Genomic DNA, 22,641 nt, shown 5'->3' with positions numbered 1-22,641 from the left:
GTTTAGTCTGGAGAAGAGAAGGCTTAGAGGTGACCTCATCACTCTCTTCAACTACCTGAAGGGAGGTTATAGCCAGGTGGGGGTTGGTCTCTTCTCCCAGGCAACCAACAACAGGACAAGGGGACATGGGCTCAAGCTCTGCCAGGGGAGGTTTAGGTTAGATGTTAGGAAGAAATTCTTTACAGAGAGGGTAATCAAGCATTGGAACGGCCCACCCAGAGAGGTGATGGATTCACCATCCCTGGACGTTTTTAAAAAAAGATTGGATGTGGCCCTTAGTGCCATGATATAGTAATTGGAGTGGGATCAGGAGTTGGACTTGATTATCTTGGAGGTCTTTTCCAACCCAATCTATTCTATGATTCTATGACTTACAAGAAAGCTGCAGAGGGACTTTTCACAAGGTCATGTAGTGGGAAGAAAAGGGGAAATTTACCTTAAGCTGATGGAGGGTAGGTTTATATTACATACTAAGAAGGAATTCTTTACTGTGATGGTGGTGAGGCACTGGAACAGGTTGCCTAGAGAAGCTGTGGATGCCCCATCCCTGGAGGTATTCAAGAGCAGGATGGATGGGGCTTTGAGTAAGTGAAAGGTTCCCTACTCACAGTAAAGGGGTTGGAGCCAGATAATCTTTAGGGTCCCTTCCAACCCAAATCATTCTGTGATTCTATGATTCTGGCAAAAAGGACATAGGCTCAGTTAGCTACAGGAAGATATACCTATCCCTCCAGTGCCCCACTCAGTATCTTCTCATTGAAGGTGAGAAATCATATCTGAAGAAAACTTATGCTAAAGGCAAGACTCAGTAACTCTGCTTATATGTAAGAGACTCTTGATGACTTGTATAAATACGGGCTTTCTGTGGGTTGGACTGCAGAGGTTTAAGCTTTGTTGCATTGTGACCTGAAAATGGTGTTCAGGCACCTTGATACTTTGCATCTGTTATGCATTTATTTTTCAGGGCTCTACAGGAAAATAAAAATGTCAGTTTTCATCTTATGCACCATATGGTTCAGACATTTTAGATCTTTCAGCTTAATCTCACAGATCTGGCAGTTTAGTCTCACTGTGTTGCCTTTTGATTTTAAAACAAAAACCTCTCCTTTAATACATAGCATAATGCTAAATGAAAACCCTCATATAGTATGTATCTAGTATGGTCCCAATTATAAATGTTGGCACAGGGGTGTGTGCTGAAGGACTTTTGAGTTCTTAGACAGAAGACAGCCATAGTTCATACAGGGAGATTGTAAAGTAAGAGATGCATGTCAATATAGTGCTATATGATTCTCCTCAGTCAACAACTTCCCTTCTTAACATAAAAACTCTTGGCTCAGATGCTTTTGTACTACAGATTCAGACACAGCTTTGTACAGCAGGACACTTATCTACACTGGGTGCCATGTAAGCAAAAATTACAGTAATTTTAGGTTTTCAGCTTGGATGACTTCAGCATCTTTCCCTTAGATGCTGCACACTCTGCTATGGGAAAACTTTGCCATCAGTTGATGTGTAGGAGAGCTGTGTATTCATCTGAAACAGATCCAGCAGGGAGGACTGTTAATGCTTCGTTGCACTTGAACTTGTAAACTCCGTAGACTAGCAAGGTGGAGACGTTTGCTTAGATACACTTTCCTGTCCGCATGCTATTATATAGGTTTTCTCTGACTTGTAACAGCAACAAAGGCCAAAAGACACTTACTCTTTCTGTATCTCTTCATTACAAGATTATTGGTAAATGCAATACAAAACTGCAGACTTCCTCTGCTGCTTGTTAGCTGATGTGGTAAACTCACTGCCTTTGTTGTGTGACTTCTCTATAATTGTTAGTATCTGCTTTCTATTACTCATAGGTGTCATAAATACAAAATTGTGTTTATGGTGGCTATATAACAAACTGTAAACCACTATGTATTGGACAGTATAATACAGAGTTTGTTTCCCATGTAGTTAGTTACCGGAATCATTCACAGTTATGTTATTTATATTTTATAAAGAAGTAAACAAAATCACTTCCAAATCTAAAAACAGAGTAAGGAAAATGTGGGCAGGAGGCAACCTAATTTATTATTGTGATATTGACCAGGGTATTTACATGAGAGTAGAGAGATGGATTATAATCTAAACAAACAAACAAAAAACCCACAAAACCAAAACCAAAACCAACAAACAACAAAAAACAAAACCAAAAACCAAACCAAACCAAAATAAAACAAATAACCTAAGAAGCATTTTACAATGATACAACTAATACATCTATACTCTAGTACATCTTTTCACTTCTCAGTCTGACCAGCACTGGATGCTTCAGAAGAACATATAAGAATGTTACAGGAGTGACAATAGAGTTAAAAGTCCTTTACAGCTGTATTCATTTAAGTGTAAATAGTTAAAATTCAGATTAACTCCTGGAACCTCTGTCTAACAAACCTGTTCCTTTTTAAGTACAGCTGCAACAACTCTAAATTTTGGGACTGTAACCATCTATTCTCTATTTTACTACCTATTTAAACTTGCTAGATTATTGTCCTTGATTACTTGCTGTAATGATGAATTCCAAGGCTCAATATGGAAAAGTACCTCTGGAAAAGTACAGTCTTTGTTGGTTAGTAATTTTATACTTTCTTGTAAAACTGAATAGCTCTAGTTTGTCTAGTGAAAGGATATAATCTTAAACCCCAATCTAGTTTACCTCACTGATCATTTTACACATACAGACATTAAACCCATACCTCTTATTTATTCTCTTTCTATAGTAAGATGTCTTTTCTACAGCTGTCCTGAAAAACAAACAAACAAGCAAATGAAATCAAAACACACAAAAAATGCCCAAACGTCTTTAATGTTTTAATCATTTGTATTCTTTCTGAACACCCGACCAAGACTGTGGTACAAAATGACAAAAATACTCAGTCACACAGATGAAGATATACCACTATAGACCTCTGTGCTATTGTGCTTCCCATATGGATCATCATGTCTTTTTCTCTCTATTTTACTTTTTCTCTGTGTTTTATTGCTAGTTTGACTGTTTTTGCTACAGCTTCATATTACGCTGTCCATATAGACGCTCTACTCTGTCTCCTGCAGCTTTAAAGAGCTCCGTAAAACCTGAAAGTTAAATATTTTCCTTCAATGATCAACAAATGATGCACTTGTTAACACTGGATGCTGGCTGCCATCTGCTCACTACAGAGGGAAGGTGATGAATCCACATCATGTGAATCTGATCCTTGTTTGAGAATCTCAATTCAAAGGTGAATCAGGGCTCAACAGAGCAAAGAAGTTCAGGGAAGCAAAAGTGGTGTCGTGTTCTGTTTGCCTATATATTTTCTGCCTTAGAAAACAAGACAGAACTTGATTTCTGCTGATCTCCCATTTCAAAAACATCCACTATCTTTCAGTCCATCTGAAGCCACTCCTTGAAAGGAGGATAGGTCTGCTGGTTCTGTCCCTAGAAATTCCTTATCTTTTTCCTTCATGGTGTGGAAGATGAAATTATGTCAGAACATAACTTCAGTAACTTGGCCCCCTTCCTTCTGTAAAATAGTAATGTGTATTTTTATTGCATTACAAACCAGATGTTTAAAATAATTCCTGCAAAGCAAAGGGTTCAAGTGGATGCTTAACACTTACTGTCTTTTTCTTTTTATTATTTTTATTTTAATTAGAACCCTATTAAGCATTTCCAGTTGCCATATTAAAAATGAAGTTACAGAGATTCACAGCCCCTTAGTTTAAAAGCCTTCTCAGTTTGTCATCTTGGGATTTCACTTCCATCAATCTTATCACTGAAACATGTTCTGTTCAGAATAATCAATGAAGTGTCCTATCTATAAGAGAGTAATAGCTTCTAGAAATCTGAGACTGCTATTATAGCCAGTTGTTGCTATAAACTAATAGAAAATAAATGGAATGGGAACAAGAAGCCCAGGAAAGCCCATAGGAGAAGGACAAAATAAAACAAACAAAAAAACAAACAAACAATCTCTTGTCAGGCAAACAGTAGGAATTAACTAGTGTAAGGAATAGAAAAAAGTCATGTTGGGTAATTGCACGGTGACAAAAGAACACAATTGAAAGAAAATGTGAAATATATGCAATCAGAGGAACAGTATGCAGACTTCTTGTAAGTGCTTATACTTTTCAGTTTAGGCTTTTTTGTCACGGGCAGTGAATCAGGTTTACAGTGTAACCTATATATAAATCATCCTCTTTCCCACCCTATTTTTAAGACAGCTCTCAGGTGGTAAAAATAAAAAATAACAACAAAACAACACAACAAAAACAAACAAACAAAAACCCACCACCAAAAAACCAAAAAGCAAACCTGAAAGAGCAGAAAACAATACTGCTGCTTCTTTAGCGTATTATTTTGTTCAACATTAGCATTGTGTTAAATGTTGTGCATATGAACTACAGTGAAACTGAGTATATATGTACCTACTAATGAGATGATGTGAGCCTTTTCCCATATAAATATATCTCAGACCTGCTCTGGAAGCAGAACTGTCATGAGTGAGACAAGTCAGTGATGAAAGATTGTCAGTCCTTACAATTTAGGACTAATTGTTACTAATTGAAAGTTTAATTTTTATCAAAAAATCTAACCCTGACTGGCCTCATAAATTCCACTGGCCCTTGCAGAATCTTCTTTGAAGTCTGAAACACTTTTGCACTTAGAATATTGTCTGTAAATTGTAGAGAATTACAGTGATGCATTTATTTAATCTCTCATGCATTATCAGCTGATAAAATCAGATGTTACTTCACGGTTTGTTAGCTAGGATCCCTTACAACAGAGATACTGTAATGTGGGAATTCCCTCTGGTTTTCATTAATTCAATACAATCCTGAAACTTGCAAATTCAGCAATATTGCCTGTGGTAATTTAACTGGCCTTGCAGGGCAAGAGCATTGATTTGTTTCTCTTGGATAAAGACAGAAACACCACGAGAGCAGGTTTTGTGTTTGGAGGTCACTGACCTCCAGTCAAAGGCTAGCGTGCAAGGAGATATTATTCCTGTCATATCTGGGGGGGAAAAAGGGAGTTGACCAATATTCATGAAATGATCTCTCCGACTGTTATGTGCTTATTAGGAGATGTTACAGAGTCAGAAAAGTATTCATGAATACTCTGAAACACTGTAACAGGCAGACTGTGCAACTAAAACACATACATAGCAGTATGCCAAATAAAACTTAATTTCCGGCTGTGAAAGGCCTGACACATGTTTTCAGCTAGTAAAGACAGCATCTTAGTACCTCATTATATGAATAATTATATCAGGTGCAGTTGGCTTTGTTAAAATCATATATCAAGTACCTATCAAGCAATACAGTAGATATTGAACCTGGTTCCCTAACTCTTTCCTTATCCTCTGTGGAAGGCAGAGTTGTAATTAACTTTAGTTTGCTTAATCCTTTGTTATTGCAGTGACTTCAGTATACTTTTGCCTTACACTGAACCACAGACTATTCTTCCAGTGATATGCTGTGTGGCTGTCCCCAGATGTGATAGTTTGATATAGGCCTTCCTTGGTAACCAGGTTGAAACTAGGGAAGTGACCATTCCCAGTATTCCATCCTGGTTTTTAAGTAAGCAAGAGTATAAGTAAGAAGGAGAGAGGGGGTGTCTCCCTGCTTCTCTTCCGCTGGACTTGAAGACAGCAGGTCCCTGCAGCCAGTCTCACTTATCTGGGAGTCAGGCCTGCTGTGGCCTATTGTTTTCCCCATTTGGGTGGAGAAATCTGGTGGAGTGAATTTTGTCTTTTCGAGGAAAGTATTTTGTTCTTTTGTTTGCTAGTTCTATATTAGCTGTGTGCAATCTGTGTATACCAGGTTTATTAATTTCTGTTTTAGTTTTGGGGTATTAAAGTTTTTCTTAGACGTAAATAATTTTTTTTTTACAATTGTATATAGATGTTTATATATATATATATATATATATATATATATATACAGTGCTTTGGTCTTGTCATTTCAGGTTTTTCTGGTAACTTTTCCTTCCTTCTTTTCCCTTGTGTTCGTAAGGGAGGGAGGATGTGGATTTTTGTTGGGGATTCAGGGACTTGGTGGGGAGCCAAATCCAAACCACACCAGATTTGCATTTTCAGAACAGAAGCAGAGCAAACTCTCTTTGTGTTCAGGTTACAGAATCACTGAATATGCTGGGTTGGGAGGGACACATGAGGATCATCAAATCCAACCCTTAGGCCTACACGGTACCATCCACAAGAGTCACACCACGCGCCTGAGAGCATTGTACAAATGCTTCTCAAACTCTGTCAGGCTTGGTGCTGTGACCACTTCTCTGGGAAGCCTGTTTCAGTGCCCAAACACCCTCTGGGTGAAGAACCTTTTTCTGATATCCAACCTAAACCTCCTCTGACATAACTTCAGGACATTCCTTCAGGTCCTGTCCCTGATCACCACAGAGAAGAGATCAGTGCCTGCCCCTCCTCTTCCCCTCATAAGGAAGTTGTAACTGCAATAAGGCCACCTCTCAGTCTCCTCTTCTCTAAGAGGAACTCACAAAGTCACCTCAGCCACTCCTCATACGGCTTCCCCTCAGAGCCCCACACTATTTTCATTGCCCTCCTTTTGACACTCTCTAAGAGCTTAATATCTTTCTTCTATTGTGGTGCCCAAAACTGCACACAATATTCAAGGTAAGGCCACCCCAGTGCAGAGCAGAGCAGGACAATACCCTCCCTCGACTGGCTGGCAAAGCTTTGCCTGATGCCCCCCAGGACACGGTTGGCCTCCTGGCTGCCAGGGCACTGCCGACTTTGCCGTCAACCAGACCCCAAAGTCCCTTTCGGTGGCACTGCTTTCCAGCATCTCATTCCCCAGTCTGTCCATACATCCCAGGTTGCCCCATCCCAGGTGCAGAATCCAGCACTTTCCCTTGCTGAACTTCCTCTGGCTGGTAATTGCCCAGTCCTTTAGTTTGTTGAGATCTCTCTACAGGACCTCCCTGCCTTCAAGGGAGTCACCAGCTCCTCCCACTTTTGTGTCATCTTTAAACTTGCTTAGTATCCCCTCCAGTCCTGCATCCAAGTCATTTATGAAGATGTTGAAGAGCACAGGGCCCAAGATGGAGCCCTGTGGAACCCCACTAGTGACAGGTCACCAGTTTGATGTTACCCCATTCACTGTTACCCTCTGTGCTTGATCCATGAGCCAATTGCTCACCCACTACATGGTGTGTTTATCCAACTGTGTACTGGGCATTTTGTCCAGAAGGAACCTGGGAGAGACTGATGCCCAAAAAAGGCAGATAAAAACAGTTTAAAGACAGAATTTTATGCCTAATAAACAGCAAGGTATTTATTTATTTATTTAACGGCCGGGCAGCCTGCCAGCTAGTGCTGGGAAAACAGGCTCCGCAGTGCTTGAATAGAACAAGCAATTTATACATCTTCTGACAATGATTACAACATAATCATATGCATATTCATATTATTGCATCATTACATTACAATATTCATAGCAGGTGGAGTCAGGGCGGAGTTTGAGGCATGGTCTCTATTTTGAGGAATATTTTGGTGGGAGTTCCTGTTTGCCTTCATCCTGGGGTCTGCAAATCTACTCCTCTTCATTGAATGACTTTCATGACCTTTCGTTCTTTCCATTGTTCTCGCGTTCTGTTCGTTCAGGCTTGAAGAAACCCTTGGCTTCAGGCCTATTTTACCTATTCAAATGTCTACCTTGGCTCCTTTGGACCAGATTTACGGGTGTTGAGTTCTTTGTCTAGTGTTTGTTGTGGTTCCTTTAAGGTCTAATGCCCTCAGTACAGAACATAGCCTTCCTGTACGAAATACAGCTTACAGTAAACGAAGTACAGGGGGTAAGGGTGGCTCTTATGGGTTTACAGTAAAAGTGTTTCGATTAACCCTTCTAAAGCCTTGTCTTCCTTCAAGACAGTATTGAAAACTTTATTGAAATCCCCCAAAATTACATGAAGTGGCTTCTCTTGATCAAGATAACAGGTGGGTTATCTCGTCATAAAAGGAAATCAGGTTTGATAAGCAGGATTTTCCTCTCATAAGGTGTCTAGCAAGGACTTTTTACAATTGGAGAAGACTCCCTAACCATTCTGCTCCCAAACGAAAAAAGGTATTTTGCTATAAGATCTAATCTCATACAAAATATAGAAATAAACAAAAGAGTAAGCACACCAAACAGTCTTTCACACACATTTTATATGCAGTTGTATATATCAAGGGCTTTATATGGCATATGTCTATATGTTTTACATGGGGTATGTCCTTTGTGAAGAAGGACTTGGGTGTACTGGTGGATGAAAAACTGAATATAACCCAGCAATGTGCACTTGCAGCCCAGAAGGCCAACTTCTTCCTGACCTGCATCAAAAGCAATGTGGCCAACAGGTCGATGGGGGTGATTCTTTCCCTGTACTCTGCTCTGGTGAGTGCCCAGCTGCATCCAGCTTGAGAGGTCCTCAGCACAACAAAGACATGGGCATGTTAGAGTGGGTCCAGAGGAGAGTCACAAAGATGATTAGAGTGCTGGAGCACCTCTCCTATGAGTGAAGATTGAGAGAGCTGGGGTTATTCAGCCTGAAGAAGGCTTGAGGGAAGACATTGTTGCAGCCTTTCAGCAGTTAAAAGGATCTTACAAAAAAGACTGTCGTGGTTTTGCCCACCAGCCCATCCCTGGGGCTGAGGATGGTTTTGTCCAAGTAATTTCCGGACAAAAAGGCCAATCAAAAGTCCAGGAACACCTTTGCTAATTACATCTTCAAGAAAACGGAAGAGAAGGTTGTTGGCGCAGTTGGAATTAGTAGCAGCAGCCATGTAGGGGAGAGGAGTACCGGGCCCGAACAGGGCCAGACTCCCTCCTCCCCCGGCTTGGGCCGGGGGGGGGAGCAGGTGCAGCACTGAAGTCCTCCCTTCTCTCTTGTAAGAGAGTGAAGAAAAAAAAAAGTTTAAAAGATGAACTGCTTGGACAGAAACCGCTGTGGAAGAATTCCAGCCGAAAGTTAACGGAGCTTCCAAGGTCGGAGCTGGCAGCTGAAGCTGCAGCAAGAAAAGTAAAGTGCAAAAGGGGGGAGCTTGTTCCCTCCCCCTCTTTTCACTCTCTCTCCTCAGCAAGGAAAAGACTGAAAAGTAATCCCTGCTACTTGTAAAAGTTTGTTGGAGTAAGAAGATCCCCCATGCAGCTGATAGAGGAGTCTGTGGATGTACCAAAGAGAACTGAAACTTCATGAGAAGGACTGAAGTGAGGCAGAGTCCTGGTGGAAATTTCTGACCCTGAGGGAAACCTGTGCTGGAGCAGTGATGACTCAGGTGCGATACTGGGATCCGTGTGTGTGTGGATCCATACTGCTGTTGAAGATTTTGTGACCCTGAGAAATCTCATGCTGGAGCGAGATGGCCCATGTGAGATGTTGGGATCCGTGTGTGTGTGGATTCGTGCTAGACCCATGCCGAGAAGTCTATCAAGGACTGTTCTCCCATGGGGAGGGACCTCCATAGGGAAACAGGGGTAAACTCTTAAGCCATTATCCCCTGTAATCCTGTGGAAGAAGATCCATAATAAGCAAGTGCCCCCTTGCAAGCCTATGGAAAGAAGACCCTTCAGGACCTGGGTAACCCCCAGCCTTCGGTCTTAGCCCAGGAGGGGGGTAAGCCCAGCCCTGGAAGCCAACACAGAGCGAGAAAGAGAGAGAAAAAGTTCTGGCTGAAACGAGAATACTGCTGCTACTGAAAATCTATTACTAGAGAGAGAGAGAGAGCTGGAACTCCAAAAAAGTAGAGAATAAGACTACTTCTTCTCCTTGGACTAGTATAAAAAGGGAAGAAGTATTTCTGTAAATATATAGTACTTCAACTTGAGTAGAAATTATTGTAAATATAGTTCTTTAGTTTTTAATTTATTAATAGTTTTTATTTTACTAGTAATAAATGTTTATACTATTTTTCCCCAAAATCCCGTCTCTCTTTTGTTTGCAAAAAACCTTCTCTCAACTAGTAGTAATTGTGTGGGGGGTGGAAAGCAAATTGACCCAGAGCAAAACCACAACAAAGACATAGAATAACTTTATACACAGGCAAGGGACAAGGGGGAACAGTTATAAACAAAAAGAGCAAAGATTAGAATAGATTTTAGGAAGAAATTATTTTCTTTGAGGATGATTTAGACATTGGAACAGATTGCCCAGAAAAGTTGTGAGTGTCCCAGCCCTGGAAGTGCTCAAGACCAGGCTGGATAAGGACATTGAGCAATCTGGTCTAGTGGAAGATGTCCCTGCCCATGGCATGGGAGTTGGAACCAGATGATCCTTCCAACTCAAACCATTCTACAATTCTATGACTCTATATTAGAAGTAAAAAGTGTGACTCCTAACACAGAAGAATTTCCAAGCCAGCTTTAACTTACACAGCCCACAGTCAGAAAACCCAGTATGAGTACTGTAGGTAAAAATACATCCTCTTCTAAAGGTTTGATTTCTGTTTATTGAACTCCAGAATTACTGCTAATCAGCAAGACAACCAAAGTTCACTTCCAGTCTGTTCCAGGAGCTGGTTCAGCCTACTGCCTACATCTTGGTCAACTATGGATTGTTCTCTTTAGAGCACCACAGAATTGAATTGTTCTTCCTTTCTCCCAGTGCATCTAACTGATACACTCACCTTCCAACTCTGATACTTCTGGCAAGAAAGAAGGACTTGCTTTTGTCCACCCTGGGTCCTAACTGCTGTCACTGTTTACCTGTACTCTCAAACAAAGAAAGGGCTCAACCTTCTATTTAGGAGCAAATGATTTGTGTGCCCATAACCCTGAGAACTGGACTTCTCCAAATGTAGCTTTTTAAAAATTTTAGCATGTTTGGCACTGACCTTTGCAATAAATACCTTAGGCCTCCCCTTTTGGAAATAGACATTAACTCCTTTTTTTTTTTTTCCCCTGCATAAAAATCACTGCATAGCAGCGCCATGCTGCAGGATATTTTAGATATGGGTTTATGGCAACATGAATGTGAAATGGACAGTATTTATAAATTCATATTCAGATAGGACTACCTTCATATTCAACTAGTGACTAGGACTACCAACACTGAGAGAAGGCAGCGCAACATCAGTGGACTTTGACTATAATGTTTTATGGATTTCAGGAGGTTTTCTAAACCCCTTTTTTTTTTTTTTTTTTGGCACATGTATGCTATTTTGTGCACAGTAGTTGTGGTTACATAACGCAGATTCTGTTCCTGAAGTAACAAAATGAAGTTTGGTCAAGGTTTTTTATTATTACTCTGTCACGTAAGTACTCTGTCATATAAGACCAATCTGGTCTTTACAAAATTCAGTTAAGAGTCTGCCCATTTATTTCCATTCTGGGCAAATTATGTTTTTGGGGTCCTGGTTATCAAGATGTCCTAATTTCTTCAGTTAACCAGCATATAGGTTCCTTCTACATACATGTGACTGTGTTATGCAGCTGCTAAAACGTCAGGGGAAGGTTGTTTGCGTAAAACATAGGAATTACAACTGATTTTCAATTATTTCACACACAGAACTATAGACTGGTTGTAGAATATTCATTTATAACTTTGAAGGGTTTAGGTGTCACCTAAGGAAAGCACATTGGAAACATCTGAAAAGGCAGACTGAGGGTAATTTTCAATTTTTTTAATTTGTAAATGAAAAAGCTCCAAAACTCAAAATCTGAGGATATTTTGTACACCCAGGCTAAGATTTGCATACATCTCTACATGGATCAGAAGCAAAGGAACAACAAGAATTAAAAAGATAGATTAGAATAAAAGCAAAGGAAGAGGGTTTGGGTTTTGAGTGTATTCTGTAAAGTACAGGAATTAAACTGGCTGTCCTCAGCTGTTTCAACATAGCCTATTTCCATATGGTAAAATAATGCATTGCAGATATCTCATGATTTCTTCGACTGACTCATCCATGTATTTATCCAAAAAGCAATTTCCTATTCAAACGGAAGAATTGTTGTATCATTGCTTTTATTGGTTAGGAACAATAACAAACCTTGTCTCTTAGTTTCCCTCTGAGAGAAAAAAAAACCCAAACAAAACCCACTAAACTTCAGAGGAAATTACAGTGCTGTAATTTTCACACTAATGCAGCAGAAACCCCCATCACAACTCTGTCTAGCTGTGGTTTATAGGCTACTGTTACAAATTTTAAAGAAAAACACTGAGAATACCTTCATTGGGAGCAGTCATTTAATGTACAGTCAGCTTTAAAGAAAATACTTACCCTAGGTAAATATTCATTTTTTCCTTCAGCTTTTATTTTCCAGTTTTCAGATCTCAAGTGCCAGACGAATAGGAAACACTAGGAGCAAATAGTTAATTCTCTTCTCATTCACAGCTGGGGTAATACAGCTTTAATAACAGAGAGGCTCTCCTTACCTGCAACATAACTCCTACTTGTTACAAAGTGTGTAGATTAGGTCCCCAGCTGCTGCAAATCACAACAATTTTATTGGAGCTGCATCAATTTGCACTCATCAAGAGTCAAACTGTTCTATTTTCTAAGTGGTAAAATTACAAGCCAGTGAAAACCATATTTGTTTTGCCGCAAACCACACCAGGGCCGAATTCTTCCCATGCTTGAGAAATTGAGAATTGGAGCTAAACCCTATCGAATTCACTAACATGTTTATATCATGTGATAATATATTTTAAAATAACTTCCATGTATTAGATGTTATTCTGATTTTTTTTTTAGTATATTAATTACTCTGTAAGGGAAATTAACATCTGTTTTCGGTAATATTCAATGCTTTTTTCCCCCGGCAGCTAATTGCCTCTTGGTGATGATGTGCCAAATACATGCAGATTACTTTGCAAATTAAGACTGTGCCAAAATAACTCTTCACTTAAAATATTAGTTTTCTATGTTATCTTTAAAATGTTTTGCTATCCTACCATTTTTCTTATTGATTCAAAGGTAGTAAAAATTAAACAGAGTATTGCTTTTTTTGATGTGTGCGGTTCAGTTTCTAATGTGCTTATTAAGGAAGTGCTTTGTTGAAGATCTTGCATTATTTATCTGAAAGAATAATGAAATCGTAATTAATGTACATTTGTAGTACTAGATTATTTCCAAACTTAGAAATCTTCTTATTACTCCCTGAAATACTGGGGCATTTCAGGATCAGTGAGCTGAGTGACCAGCATTAGTGCATTAATAAGTTAACCTCAATTAATGAAACTGGGCACAGGTAAAATTTCAGGGAAAATAGTGCCATGTTGCATGAATTATATCTGCAAACCTTACAGTCTTTCACTGACCCCAAGATTTTTACAGATTTTCATGAACATAAATGACTTTATATGCTTACATGTTCCCACTAGCTGCAATTCCAGAATATCCTAACATTCAAAGTCCACATCTCTCAAGCCAGTCAGAAACAATACAATACTGTATCAGGACTACTATCTTAGCAGCTTCTGAAATCAAAGTATGAAACCTTTGCCAGAGAAGAGTAGACTATTTAGCCAGCAGTGATCTGCAGAGAACATTAGGCACACTGATGAGCGTCTTTTCTCATTCAGTCAATGTGCATTTAGTTCCAGACCTGATCTGAAGCTCAGTTTTATTTTAAATAATCTTGTTACTGATGGTGATTGTAGCTAAATCTTTTCTGAATGGATATAAAAATGGATGTCATAGATTAAAGTTGCCTTTTAAGGAAATACTCAGACGCTGGCAAAGGGTGAAGATATCAGAATCACTTCTTACTTAGTCACTTTTCAGATTAGCTCTCCCTGTTTCCACTCCATATGATTTACAGTGCTATAGAGTAGAAAAAGAGCTCAAGACTGAGAACTCAAGAAACAGCATAGGATTGCAAAGTGTAAGAAGCTTTTACGGGTCAGTTTCATGGGCTGGAAAAACCCATGCTGTGGTGTCTCAAACATATCCTGCATTCCACTCTTACTGTAGAGAGGATCACTACTTCTCATAGAGCAGCAATGAAGTCACCAGAAATTACCCTGAATCCACATCTACATATATTTAGATACCTTCAGGAATGGTGACTCAACCATGTCCCTGGACAGTTGGTTCCAATGCTTGACAACTCCTTCCATGAAGAAATATTTCTTAATATCCAATCTAAACCTCTTCTGGTGCCATTGGAGGCCATTTCTGCTCATCCTAACTCAGCAAAGATCGCACCTGTCCAAGACACGAGCAGCCAGTTTCTCCAGGAGAATGCTGTGTGAAATGCTGTCAAAGGTGTCTGATTCTGGCCAGGACAGGGAGAGATGTTATTCTATATCACCTCATGTCATTGCCAAGGGCTGGGGAAAAAGGACTGTCTCCTAGGGAGAAGGGGTTCCTGCCCGTGTGGCAGGGGAAGACATCCAGTAATTATTTATTGTCACAAGCTTTCCTTTCTTTTCTTATACCTCTTGTTATTATTATTGGTGTTGTTACTCTTTGCTTTCTTATCTCATTGCTGTTTCTAACAAATTGTGCTTATCTCAGCCTGTGATCTTGCCTTTCTTGCACCCAGCTGGAAGGGTGGAAGGGAAGAGGTGAGTAGTTTTAGCAAGACTATTAATTTGGAGAATACCATTCCTAAACCATAACAAAAGGCTTTAATAAAGTCCAGGCAAACAACATCCACGGCCTTTTCCTCATCCACTGAGCAAGTCACCTCGTCACAGGAGACCAGGTTTGTCAAGTAGGACCTACCCTTCTTAAACCCATGCTGACCGGTCCTGGCCCCCTGATTGTCCTGCATGTGACATGCTATGGCACTCAGAATGATCTGCTCCATGACCTTACCCAGCACCAAGGTCAAACTGCAGTTCCCTGGATCCTCCTTCTGGCCCTTCTTGTAGATGGGTGTCCCATTTGTCAAGTTCCAGTCACCTGGGACCTCCCGCATTAATCAGGGCTTCTAGTAAATGATTGAAAGTAGCTTGGTGAGCTCTTCTATTGGCTTCCTCAGTACCCTTACATGAATCCCATCTGGCTCTATAGACCTATGTGCAGCTACATAAAGGGAAGCCCTAACTCCTATATGACTATAATAGGAAATCTATGTCATCTTGATCTGGTATTTCTTTATCAGTTATTGGTATACAGCAAAATAACACCACAGGAGAAAGGAAACAAATTTTTTTTCTTAAGGTCGCATTTTTGTATTTTCCCTTTTTTTTTTTTTTTTTTTTTTTTTTTTTTTTTTTTTTTTTTTTTTTTTTTTTTTTTTTTTTTTTTTTTTTTTTTTTTTTTTTTTTTTTTTTTTTTTTTTTTTTTTTTTTTTTTTTTTTTTTTTTTTTTTTTTTTTTTTTTTTTTTTTTTTTTTTTTTTTTTTTTTTTTTGAAAGATTCTGACATAGGCAGGATTCTCTTAGAGACCAGCATTCTCTTAGAGACATGAATCCAGAAACTCAGTCAGTTTCTAAATGTGGTTAGAAGAATGTGTTGATGTGGTGTCTGAGTTTGCAAGTGTTTTTAATTTGATCTTTTATATTTTGCTCTCCTGAGCCTCCAAATAAGACTTTAGAAGCCCATTTGCTTCGTTTGAGACATTTTATGTTGTCTTATATAAAGTCTCAATAACAGAATACTGAACAAAGCATTATCTCCTCACAGAGAGCTACTACATAATATATTTATGGATTTAAAAACTGATATAAGCTCAGATTGTATGGATTGATGTGCTTGAGAAAAGAAAGACCTAATGGATGTAATTTGTAGTAAGTATGTGAGATTGATACCCTTGTTTATTGATGGCAATAATCTATTAATATTTGAAATACAGATGCATTCCTATTATTTATAAGTGTTTTATAATATAATTCATTTTTATTCTGTGATAGTTTATCAGTAACATCTGTAGATTTCTACTAATGACATTTCTACAATGATATATTTTAAGGCTATATTGTATTTGTCTCCAACTTTGAAATCCATGGGTAACCATAAATTCAGAAGTTTAATGCAGTATTTTAATTTTTTTAAGAGAGTAGAGCAGGTGTAGGTATGGAGATCCTACAATTCAAAAAAAGCAAATAAATGTGGAGCAAGAATTCAAAGGATTTTAAGGTAGCACTAGACAGTTCATGGTGGGAAAAAAGAGTAAAACATTACAATATATATTCTAGCTGCAAATATGTCTTTGAGACAAGATATCCACACTACGTTGTTCAATTGTCCTGTGTGTCAATGAAACTGTGGAGTCAGTAAGGCAGATTAGGTTACCAACTGAGATAAAGCTTTCTGCTTGCTGGCTGCTGGTTTATGGTCCTCTCACTCTGTGCAGATTCTAAAGCTAAAAGAAGAAAAATCAAATCAATCAAACCAACACACACATAAAAACCTTAAAACAAACCAACCCCACACAACAACAACAAACCCTCACAAAACAACACCAAAATCCAAACCAAAAAAAAAAAACCAAACCACATATGCACACAAAAATGCAACCTCAAAACAAAACCCCAACCTCCACCCAATTCTAAACCTGTAAATTACTTTCTGTACACTAAAAGTGAGGAAAAAATAATTCGCTCAGGACTGGTATTTGCCCTGCAGATATTCCATCCTCCACTCCCTGAACTGTTTCAGTTTGGGGGGTTGTTTGTTTGTTTGTTTGTTTGTGATTTGTTTTTGATTTTTGAGTTTTTAAAAAATTATTTATTTTTATTATAATTTCTACATTTCCTAAACAGAATTCCACTAAACAGAATCCGGACTTGAGAAAATCAAGTTATTAAAATACAGAAGAAAATCCCAGAAGACATTTGAAAACTTGCAGCCATTTCCTACCGTTAGGTTTTGTACCTCTGCTTTTAACTACTGGAAGCTACATATTGTGAACATCTTTGCAAATCATGCCATGATCATCTGCGCACTCAAGAAGATAATAGGACACTCTCTCCAAGAATTCTTTTCTCCCATAAAAATGCAACAGCTATTTTTTCTGTTTGAGTATAGCAGAAAATAACATTGCGTACTCTAGAGCACCATCTGCTGGTACCTGAACAATTCTTATCTACTAGAGTGATTAATTTTTTTTTTCAGTGAGCAACTTCGTATTTTCTGTGATTTTGAATCTTGGAGGGAATGGGGGGAGCAGATTTAGGTGAAGAGTTTCTGTTTTAATAGAAAGCAAAGAAGCTAACTGAACTAAGACAAAGTGCTGGTTTTTTACAGAAATCTTTGTGTCACAGAATATGAGTTATACAGCTATCAACTTTTTTTACAGCTCACCCTTATAATGCACAGCTCAGAAGCTGTAACAACCCAGCTTTTACCCATGCAGCCCAGGGCAACAGGGACTTGGCTATGTATACTCACTTGGGAGGACAGCAAGAAAGGGTTACATGAGATACCAGAGTATAAATGTGGAATGGGGTGTTAATAAACTATGTGGGTTTGTCTCACAGTGGCCATTGTCATTATAGCTCCAGTATGAAGCAATAATCCACTGTCCTAAAGTGGTGCCTTGGGAAACAGCGGCAACCACTGTTAATATGTTGTCCTTCCGGTGTCTCCAATATTGGCTTGCCTATTGAAAACAGTTGGCTAGGAATTTCTATAGGAAATGGCTTTTCATAAAATATTTTAAAATGTACTCTGTGAAAACTGAAATACTTCATGATCAGAGTCCAATAAAACAAGCATGGTTGTGTTCTCTCTGGAACCCACCAGCTAGCTCAGGGGACTACCTTAGGCACTGGGGGCACCATGGACTGCAGTTCTGGGCTGGTACCATTTTCCTTCTAGGTATCTGGGCCTGGAGAAAGCCTCAACTATAGGTTTCAGTACAGCTAACCTTCTCCCTGGCAGATGCATAGCCAAGTCATTACGTTCAGAACATAGATTCCCAAGGAAATAATAAAAAACTATACCCTAAATACCCCACATCTATACCCTACATAATTACTTTAATCACTGCTAACTAAAGGTCCTCAAATTCTTCATCCCACCAGAAATGCTGGAAAACTTATTTACCTTTTCAAAACACAAGAGAACATTTTTTAAAATTTCCATGGTGTGGAATTTCATTTTCCAAAGTGTTCTGAGCAAGATTACTTAGTGCACTGCTGTCTTCCTAAATCCTGCAATTGCTAGCCATTCCTCTGGGAAAGTAAAAGGGGCCAAGCTCTCCTCTCTCTCTCCCCAGACACACATACTCACGCGTCTTAATATCTCCTGGAGCCATAGTGATTTCAGCAAATGTTTTCAATGGGCCCTGCAACTTCTGAATTCTGATTAGTTCAACTCCCAACTCCCAGCAGTATCACTTCACTTAGCATAAATTATTAATTTATTATGGAGAATTTCAAGGGGACAGAGGAATAATACAGCTTGATAAAGACAAGAGTGTACTGCCTATGTAGTAAGAGGGGGAAAATTTCTGTTAACAGTTTTTCAAATGAAAACAGGTGGAAGGATGACTCAACTGGACATGAAAATTCCCCAACTTCATCCCTAAAATTATTAATCAGTGGATCAGATCCACAGTCAATACTAGGCAATACTAAATATAGACAAAACTAGGCAATACTAAATATTTACTGCTTTATACCAGTTGAGGACGTCTCAGGATTTGAGGGAGACTGAGTTGTTTTCTAGTGTGATTTTTTTTTTTTTTTTTACATACTGACATCATTTTTTAGAACAAAAATCCAGAGTTTTGAGCGTCAAGAAGAGAGATACATTATGGCATGACTTTTTTGCGCACCCAAATCTGTTAAAACCAACTCATGAGACCAACACCGTGTCTCCTCTGAAACAAGCAGCAAAAGCAGAAGCAAAATTGGGAGGAGGGGAACCCTGAATTTTTTTTTTTTTTCTAATTCACTGTAAAAAGCTGATTGCATTAATGAAAGAAAATATCTACCCAAAATAAATGCCTGGCATGTCTCAGCTTTCCTGGAACATCAGAATGTTGCCTTTAGTCTTACCACAAACACTTTATTCTGCTGTTCACATGTACCAAACAAACCCAGAGAAAACCAAACAAAAAAAAAACACGAACCAATGAAAACCAAACCAAAAGCCAAGCATTTCCTCGAATTTTATTTGATAGTAAGGCAGGTTTTATCCAAGTTTCAGAATATAGAAGGGTTGAATTTAGTATTGGTATATATGTGCCAAAGTGGTTTATGCATTCTTGTTCAACACAGTCCTTGTATTAAGGTAGGGTACCCTTGTCAATCCCCCCATCGCCCCCTCCAAGTGGCTTCTTGACACCTTTATTCCTCTGCCATTTGTGTGCAGCATTAGCTGCACAGATTGCTTCTGTACAGGCTGAGCACTCTCAGATAACCACTTCCAAGGGTATCACCAGTGGCAGATCAGCAGGAAGCTAGATAGGAGGCTGCTCCTCAATACACTTACAGACTGCTCCCAGCTGCTCACCTCTAGAGACATTCTGCTGCACCAAGTTGCCAAGTGCTTCAGCTGCTGCTGAAGCATTGTAGTCCCTTGAAGGCAACAATTACTGGAGGTTAATGCTGTCATAACAATCCTACCTTCACTTTTAATCAGTAGAAACCACATCAGTGTTATTAGCTGCACTGTGATAGATTTCAAATCTGTTCACTTAACTTTTGTCCTGAAATCAAGCAGACAGGGTCAGTGAGAGCTCCCAAGACAGAAAGGCAGCAATAAGGAGGAAAATTAAATAGTTAAAGCAAAATCGTTTCTGACAGCTGTACCAGTAGGACTGAAAAGACTAAATCATATTTACTGTCCTTCCACCCCTCTTCTGTGATTCCCTCCTTGTGCCACCTTCCTAATCAGCCTAAAATGCCCACAGCTCTTCAGGGACTACACTGGCAGCAATAGAGCTAATGGAGTTACCGGTGCAAGAACCCAAAGCAAATACTGCCATCAAGTGTCCGACAGGCCAGTTCTCAATGCAGACTTTTCCACCTACATCTTTGAGCGGAGATGTGGATGTTAATATACAGCATACAACGACTGTGGATGCTCATAGACAAGTTTCTCTGGTACAACGTCAAACAGTTAACAAATCTGAACAGTTAACCACCCTCCTAGGGACAACAGAGCTTCCTTAGAGTTTAAAAAGTACAGCCAGGATGGGAAATGATTCTCAGCATGGATTGGCTTCTGTAACTGTACGGCCTATTCCATTTCCTGGAATGCCTCAAAATAAAATTTAAATTCTCTCTCTTGATTCAACACTTAGGTTTGTTGGCAAGGGTCTTCAGGAGAAAGTACACTTTAATGCATGGGATTGCTACCAAAACCCTCGTTGGCTGCCATTAATGTGGGCATCTCAGTCTGTGTCACTGACCACAGTGCAGCAATGCCCTACAATGCCTGCAAGAATCCCCCCAGCCTGCTGGGGACTGCCAGGACACAGCACACCCAAAAGCAGGGAGCAGCTCCTGGGCCTTTTCGCTTCTTCCCTTCTGACTACCTGGGAGGTGACACCACACTGCCTGCCTGACTCTCTGGCTCACTGGCACCAAACACCTTTCCCCTCCTTAATTCTTGATCTTACTGCTCAGTTTCAACTAAATCTATCTGAATGTACGTAATTTTTGAAAACTGGTGATTTGCAATGAAAAAGAGAAACTGCAGATGAGATTAATTCTTATAATCTTGTGAGATGGTTGATCCATAAAAAGGATAGGAAACAGATGCCTGCTCATTAAAGATAATTATGCTTGAATTTTTCACTATGTGTTACTTTAAGCAGGCAATGTACAAAGAGCCACTTGCAGTCATCAAAAAAGTGTGTGCTGATTTTAACTCTGTAAATTACTGTATAAACAGTAAATCTAAGCTTTGAGGGAACTGAGTGCAAAAAACAGTAATCAGTAAGAAGAGCAGCAGCAGGGAAGTTTTCCAGCTAAACAGTCTTCTCAAGAGAGACTTGAAGGGAATTGATTGTGGATAGAAATTGTGCAACTTCTTGAAGCTTAGGAAGCACCAGGGCAGTACATAGGAAGCTCAGAGACGAAAGCTCAGAGATGAAAAAAGGGTGAAATTAAAAGATTAGGAAAGCCAACTGAACTTATGAGGAATTTACAATAAATAAAGCTGGAGACTGAAGCAGAAACATCACTGTATGGGACAACCAAAGTAAAAACAAAGAGATTGAATGGAATACATAGCTTCAATATTGTATAAGCCACACAGGAGAGAACTAAAAGCCTGATTATGATGGAAGAAGATAATCACATAATCAATGTGATGTTTCTAAATGGAATCAAAGACTCTGACAAGAATATTATTTTATAGGTAGCAGTGGATTAGATTATTCTGTGTGTGTAAGTTATCAGTATGATAGTAATTAGTATTACAGGCCATAGTTGAGCATATGGGCCCCTTATATTGACAAAGAAACAAAATTCTTATTTGGGAGGACTAGACAAAAACAAGCCAAGGAGTGATTTAGTGTAAGTGTTGGAAAGAGGAAGATTATGCTTAACTCAAGTAGGAGATACCACAGCAAAACAGAAGGAGGGACTTCAGCGTCACCAGAAGAGGAGATGGGCAGGGAGTTAGCTGTTGCTGTGCCTCTATAGGGGATCTGGGCCCAGGGATCACCTCTTCATCTGGGAGCCCTCATATGCAGTAGTGGAAGCCGGCACTGTCTTTTGAGTCAAACTTTGACTCTTGGCAGGAAAACTGTTATGAATGTACGCTAAAGAATGCATCTGTCAGTAGGCATGGACCAGATACTTTTGTTCTGTTATTTCATCAGGGAATCAGGGCATATGTGTGAATAATCATATATGAGAAATAGGAAGAATAATGATTATATTAACATTTCAGACCTCAAAGACAGCTCAAAAGACCAGTGCTTACTAACACTATCACTTTAGGATAAACAGAGACTTCCTGCTCCGACAGTCTGGTGTGTGGCCTGTCTGGAGAACACAACATACACTGAATTTCTGCTACCAACAAATGTCACCCCTCTGCTTAAAACTAGATAATTTATGGGAGCTTGTTTCCTCTTTCCAAGAAAGAAAGAAGTCAGAAAGTGCACCTAACCTTTCATAGTTCTTCACATCAATCTCTACTAGAACTGTAATATGATTCTCACACAGTGTAGATTGGTGCTGCCTAAAAATTAATCTTATGTAGAGCTGATGCAAGGCAGCTTTGCGAGGTAATTTGCTTCCAGAGGAATTTTTCAATATGCTTTAAAGTACTTAAATGTAAAGCTTTGTAAAATGAATAATCCATCACAAATAATTAGAGCTGCTCTGGGAGGACTTGGCTAGTTAGTCAGAAACAGATGTGTCATGCATTTAACTTACTGTTTGGCCGTGGTCTGAAGAGTCAGCTTTTCTGATAGGCTCTGACTTGGATGGTAGTTAGTATCTCCAGAGGGTGTCAATGGACAGTTTTTTCATGTGAACAAAGGCCACAAAGGATGGCAAGAATGGAAAACGAAGTAGCAAGTACTTTTCCAGTGGTTAAAGGGAGATGTGACAAGTTATTTACTTTTTTTTTTCCTATGTGTCATTCACTATCCAACCATCAATTCCTAGTTTTTTGGCATGTTATCTTTTCTCTGATTATGTTCTACACTCAGTCCCGTAATTAACTAGAACATCTTGCTCAGCTGCATGGTTGCAAATCCTTCCTGCTTTTAAACTATTTACTTTTTAGTCCAGTGGTGAATA

The 22,641-nt window shown here is 39.2% G+C and overlaps 1 long non-coding RNA gene across 1 annotated transcript in view; it reads left to right on the top strand.

Moving 5' to 3' along the window:
* The window catches only part of LOC114055699, a 17,286-nt gene extending 10,816 nt beyond the window's left edge, over positions 1–6,470 (top strand). Inside the window, exon 3 of the long non-coding RNA XR_003570802.1 lies at positions 6,242–6,470. This is a non-coding gene — a long non-coding RNA (uncharacterized LOC114055699). The remainder of the gene's footprint in view (positions 1–6,241) is intronic.
* Positions 6,471–22,641: the final 16,171 nt, after the last annotated feature.

This window comes from Empidonax traillii, unplaced genomic scaffold, assembly GCF_003031625.1.
Source record: "Empidonax traillii isolate 1590-97213 ecotype Southwest subspecies unplaced genomic scaffold, ASM303162v1 scaffold6:size4315531, whole genome shotgun sequence".
NCBI lineage: Eukaryota > Metazoa > Chordata > Aves > Passeriformes > Tyrannidae > Empidonax > Empidonax traillii.
The sequence above is the reverse complement of the archived record's forward strand: the minus strand, read 5'-3'. Positions and strand labels throughout refer to the sequence as shown.